Below are 6,610 nucleotides of genomic sequence, written 5' to 3' on the forward strand. Positions count from 1 at the left end.
ATTCCTGTCTTGCAGGAAATCACGCACAGAATGAGCAGTATGGCTGGTGGCATTGTCAGGCTGGAGGGTCATGTCAGGATGAGCCTGCAGGAAGGGTACCACATGAGGGAGGAGGATGTCTTCCCTGTAACGCACAGCGTTGAGATTGCCTGCAATGACAACAAGCTCAGTCCGATGATGCTGTGACACACCGCCCCCAGACCATGACGGACCCTCCACCTCCAAATCGATCCCGCTCCAGAGTACAGGCCTCGGTGTAACGCTCATTCCTTCGACGATAAACGCGAATCCGACCATCACCCCTGATGAGACAAAACTGCGACTCGTCAGTGAAGAGCACTTTTTGCCAGTCCTGTCTGGTCCAGTGATAGTGGGTTCGTGCCAATAGGCGATGTTGTTGCCGGTGATGTCCTGCCTTAAAACAGGCATACTGTCACGCCCTGACCTTAGAGATCCTTTTTATGTCTCTATGTTGGTTTGGTCAGGGCGTGAGTTGGGGTGGGCATGCTATGTTCTGTGTTCTATGTTTTGTATTCCTTTGTTGTTTGGCTGGGTGTGGTTCTCAATCAGAGGCAGCTGTCTATCGTTGTCTCTGATTGAGAACCATACTTAGGTAGCTCTTGCCCACATGAGTTTTGTGGGTAGTTGTTTTTTGTCTTTGTGTCTGCACCAGACAGAACTGTTTCGTGTTGGTCTATTTTGTTATTTTGTCTTAGTGTTCTGAGTTAAAATAAATATAATGAACACGTACGACGCTGCACCTTGGTCCGATCCTTCTCATTCCGACGACAACCGTTACACCTACAAGCCCTCAGGCCAGCCTCTCTCAGCCTATTGCGGACAGTCTAAGCACTGATGGAGGGATTGTGCATTCCTGGTGTAACTCGGGCGGTTGTTGTTGCCATCCTGTACCTGTCCCGCAGATGTGATGTTCGGATGTACCGATCCTGTGCAGGTGTTGTTACACATCGTCTGCCACTGCGAGGACGATCAGCTGTCCGTCTTGTCTCCCTATAGCACTGTCTTAGGCGTCTCACAGTACGGACATTGCAATTTATTGCCCTGGCCACATCTACAGTCCTCATGCCTCCTTGCAGCATGCCTAAGGCACGTTCATACAGATGAGCAGGGACCCTGGGCATCTTTCTTTTGGTGTTTTTCAGAGTCAGTAGAAAGGCCTCTTTAGTGTCCTAAGTTTTCATAACTGTGACCTAAATTGCCTACCGTTTGTAAGCTGTTAGTGTCTTAACGACCGTTCCACAGGTGCATGTTCATTAATTGTTTAAGGTTCATTGATCAAGCATGGGAAACAGTGCTTAAACACTTTACAATGAAGATCTGTGAAAATATTTGACTTTTTACAAATTATCTTTGAAAGACAGGGTCATGAAAAAGGGACGTTTCTTTTTTTGCTGAGTTTATGTAGCCTAGCAGCAGAGCAGTAGCAATCTAAATGGTCAAGGCAAAACATACGAGGAGAATTTGAAGTGAACAGTGAAATTCTCAGGCGATGAGAGACAACAGAGAGAATAAATGTCAGAGCATTTCTGTGACACTTTGTGATTGGTTCACCCAATTGAGCGTGGTACCGAAGAAGGGCCAAGTTTTACGGCTCGGTTTTCACAGATTTTCTTATACCGCAACAATGACAAGACCACAAGGCAGATTTTATTGTACTGCGTATTTTAACCTCTATCCCAGGGGTTCCCAAACTTCTTTGGCCTGCGACTCCATTTTGATATTTTTTTTAAATGTCAAAAAGGTCATGTTTACTTTTCATTTGGAGCTATGACAGTTTTGAATCAGTCTGACAGTACTTTTGACAGTATTTCAATCTGAAGGAAGTATGGTTTGAAGAGACTGAAATGCATCAGGTATTGGGAAGTTCAGAAGATTATCAGGCAATAATCTTGTATGATGTTCTGTGCAGAAAAGAGCATCATCAGTAAGCAGGTTTCCATGGAACGTTTTAATGCGAGTAAAGTACTTGTCATATAAAAAATTTAATGACAGGTCTGATGGAAGCCAAACATTTGTCAGTAAACTTTCCAAAATCTCGACAAAACAAAATACGCTAGACAAGGTGGGATCTTTTTACGTCTGTAAAATTAATTATGCGAGAAATGTCTGTGGAAACGCTTTTATATATTGATATAATAACCATCGTATTCAAGTTAACTTGGAGTCACGCGAGGACTTGTGTTGTCCTCCCGATGACATGTTGTGTGGTCCTCCCACTACGACATGTTCGCAAAGCTGTCAGTTTGAAAACAAGTTATGATAAACTTCCCAGTGTGGTGAAAGTGCAAGGTGATGAGCTTGACGCTCCTTTCCAACAAATATCCAGGGTCTTTTTCTGTTGACCGTATCATCAATGCTTGGCTGCCATTTGACAAATAAAAATTCTCACTCTTTTGTGTATAATAATCTCATTATTTAGGCTATAGCTGCTGTTGACTAGAGCACATGTGCCAATACCATAGTGGCCACACTCGCTATATAATTTTTTTTTTTTATGGTGAGAAAACCATCAGTTGAAAATGTGATGGAAACACATTTAACTTGTATTTCTTATTCGGTACATGGGAATTTAACCGCAAAATGTATTTTTATGTGCACCACGTCATCACGAAAAGCAACAAATCATTTTGATGGAAACACATCTCTGGTGGGAAAATGGATTTTTGAATATTCGTATGAAAATCTGTCGCCAAGTGGATGGAAACCTAGCTATTGGTTATATTATTTTCCGCCCAGTCTGATTTAGTGCCTGATCTTGTCCACTCTGTTCTAACGGCTTGTGGGCATTGTAGAGGGAAACATAAGACACATACAGTACTTGTTCCTAGGAGTCTTATCTTTCAGTGATGTGGTTGTAATATTTTGTGGCATAAACCGTTCAAAAGATAGAGCAGAGGCGACTCAGGGATGCTGGCCTTCTAGGCAGAGTTCCAAAGAAAAAGCCATATCTCAGACTGGCCAACAAGAAGAAAAATTAAGATGGGCAAAAGAACATAGACACTGGACAGAGGAACTCTGTCTAGAAGGCCAGCATCCCGGAGTCGCCTCTTCACTGTTGATGTTGAGACTGGTGTTTTGCGGGCACTATTTAATAAAGCTGCCAGTTGAGGACTTCTGAGGCGTCTGTTTCTCAAACTAGACACTCTAATGTACTTGTCCTCTTGCTCAGATGTGCACCGGGGCCTCCCACTCTTCTTTCTATTCTGGTTAAAGACAGTGTGCGCTGTTCTGTGAAGGGAGTAGTACACAGCGTTGTACGAGATCTTCAGTTTCTTGTCAATTTCTCGCATGGAATAGCCTTCATTTCTCAGATCAAGAATAGACTGACGAGTTTCAAAAGAAAGTTATTTGTTTCTGGCCATTTTGAGCCTGTAATCAAACCCACAACTGCTGATGCTCCAGATACTCAACTAGTCTAAAGAAGGCCAGTTTTATTGCTTCTTTAATCAGAACAACAGTTTTCAGCTGTGCTAACATAATTGCAAAAGGATTTTCTAATGATCAATTAGCGTTTTAAAATGATAAACTTGGATTAGCTAACACAACGTGCCATTGGAACACAGGAGTGATGGTTGCTGATAATGGGCCTCTGTACGCCTATTTAGATATTCCATAACAAAATCTGCCGTTTCCAGCTACAATAGTCATTTACAACATTAACAATGTCTACACTGTATTTCTAATCAATTTGATGTTATTTTAATGGATTACTTTTCTTTCAAAAACAAGGACATTTCTAAGTGCCCCAAACTTTTCTAAGTGCCCCTCTCAGAATCAAGCATGAAATGGCAACTCTAAACTGGTAAAATAACCCATTTACATGCCATGAACTCCAAGACATTAACTGGTAAAGCTTCCTCCTTTTCACAGCTAAGCTGCAATCTTTCCATAACAAGGTAACTGCAGTCTTGTGGCAGACTGGATATATTTTTACATTAGAATGACAATCCCTGAATGCCAACAGCTTGGCTCGTTTTGTCATTGAAACACAAGATTATTGGACTCGTAGCCAGTAACAGCTTTGCAATGCTAAAAGATTAGCAAAGCTAAAAGACTAGCGATTGATCACACCAAAGAACACCAAAGAACACGTGCATAGCCGTGCACTGACATTGTATCAACAAGACAAAACACACTGTCTTCTCTCATACAGCCCGCACATCGGATTGACTGGGGCATTTAGACGTCACTGTTTCAGCGTTTCACCATTAGAAATACAAAAACCCTGTCAAAAAGCCAGGCAGCTCGTGCTCTGGTCCAATGAAGACGTCACGTCCACTTGTTAGGCCACAGCTGGTTGGCCATCATTAATAACCTGGATGAAGAGCTTGTTGTGTGGGGTCGGGTTGGGGAAGAGGGGGAGGAGGGAGTGCTGTCACAGCGACAGTGTTTTGGCTTGCCACTGTGGCCTCGACTTTGGGACCACATGAATATGTGTGGAGGCTGAGGCGGATGAATGCCATGCAGCTGGAGCTAAGGCTGGTTGGGCTGTGTTGGGTGACAACAGGTGGGGGAAGGCACCCGTCCCATCCACCCCAAGGATAAGGCCATCTTTGTTGGCCACAGGTGTCTGCTGGCTCTGCACCACTAAGGCATCCTGGAGGCATTGTGCACTCTGGTTAATTATGCATGCGCTGCAACAATTCAAGCATGAGTTTCCTGTCAGACCTCTGAGAAATGGAGGGAAACACAGAGACATCTGCAGCCCGTCTGTAACGAGCCCAAGTGTGTGTGTGTGTGTGTGTGTGTGTGTGTGTGTGTGTGTGTGTGTGTGTGTGTGTGTGGGTGTGTGTTGTGTGTGTGTGTGTGTGTGTGTGTGTGTGTGTTGTGTGTGTGTGTTGTGTGGGTGTGCGTGTGTGTTGTGTGGTGTTTCGTATGGGTTCAATGAAAGGCTATTGCACGTGCATTGTGTCTTTAACTACTGTTGCCAGATATCATTGGCAAGTAAGGCCTATACTAATAATTATTACATAAAAATATGGTTTAAACAGCCAGTGACATAAGCAATGAAAGACATCTGACTAAGATGTATTTAGCTGCATCATATCACATTTGCTCCAAGTATCAAACGAGCAATAAATAAATAGATTCAGGAGAAAAGTTGCTGAGTCGTTTGTTTAAAAAGGGTCTGGGGTCCTGGAAAAAATAAACATGTTTGCTAAAACGTTGCTTCCCTGTTTTTGCTTTGCGGTCCTCCAATCGAGTGTCGTTTTCTCGAGCTGCGTGCCAGACCTGACGCCACACACGGCCTTCACTGGCTGCATTCATCCTCTCTGATGCTTCCATGTTTTTTATGCCAAATAGATTTACATTTCCACCACCACTGCGACCCCCCCCCCCCCCCCAGCCTCACTTCTTCTCGCTCGTTCTCTCACCCCCATCCCTCCTCCATGCGTCCCTTCATTAAGGCCCTCCTCCTCAGGTTCAGGCCTCTACCATGAGGCTGGCCAATGATGAAAGGCGTAGTATCCCTTCCTGCGACAGCTTAGGTTTCAAAAGGAATGCCAGCGAGGTCTCGTACGACTCAGCCGCCCCACCATCGGACCACCGGACCACCGAAGTCTGCTTGTTTGCTGAGGGCGGAAGAATGTATACTGTGGGGTAATGCCAGTACGTTTTAATTTGGTCAATGTTGGATAGATGGTCTTTTTCAATCAGAAATTGATTGCTTGTGAATGAAATGATAAATTGAGGTATTGCTTCTAAAGGAAATGAAATAATGTGAAATGCAGCAAAAACAAGTTTGAAAAAATTACAATTGGTTTGTCATCAGGGACAGTTCATTGCTACTTCTAGGTGGGCTGCGGATGGAATCAGAGTGGTCAGTTGATTTGTTGTCCCAAGTTTTGGTGCAAGCAAAATTATTGAAAATGTTCATAGGAAATAGCATTACTTGCTTTGGACTGCAGCCAAAATGTACCAATGGCGCTCCCCATGCCTCTTTTAGATGTAAAGCAGTTGTAAATATGTCTTATTAAATCCATAATTATGCTAAGTGTAAATCCTGGAACCACCTTGTCTTGAAGGTTACCAGTTGTGAACCAAGGGACACCACTGTTGGCCAGGGAAGGCTAACCCCAACCACACAAAACAGACCTTATTCAATGAAAGCCTCCTCCTTATTAATTTGTGAGGGAGTATATTAGAGACATGGAAGGTGAGGACTTGTAGCTCCACATGCTCTGTAGTGGCAATGGGCCGCTGTTGGGTCTAGTTGGGTCTAGTTGCCAGGGAGGAATAAGACCCACTGTCCATCTTCACGTCCCTTTCGGCAAGAGCGAGTCAAGGGCCATTTACACTAGGTAATAATGAGTATCAGGAGAGCAATCCCTGACTGCACAGTGTGGACCAGTACAGTAAAGGAGAAGAGGAGAGAGAGGGAGGGAGCGGGAGGGAGAGGGAGGGAGGGAGGGAGGAAGGGCAGAGGTACAAATTTGAGGGAAGGAAGGGCAGAGGTACAAATTTGAGGGATCAGTGAATGAGGGAGAGAAAAGAGGGGGGGTAGAGAGAGAGAAATCCTGAATGAGAGACAAGGTAGAGAGAGAAAATGAGAGAGTGGGAGAGAGAGAAAGACAGAGCGAGAGAGAGA

The sequence above is a fragment of the Salvelinus sp. IW2-2015 genome, linkage group LG18 (assembly GCF_002910315.2).
Source record: "Salvelinus sp. IW2-2015 linkage group LG18, ASM291031v2, whole genome shotgun sequence".
Lineage (NCBI taxonomy): Eukaryota > Metazoa > Chordata > Actinopteri > Salmoniformes > Salmonidae > Salvelinus > Salvelinus sp. IW2-2015.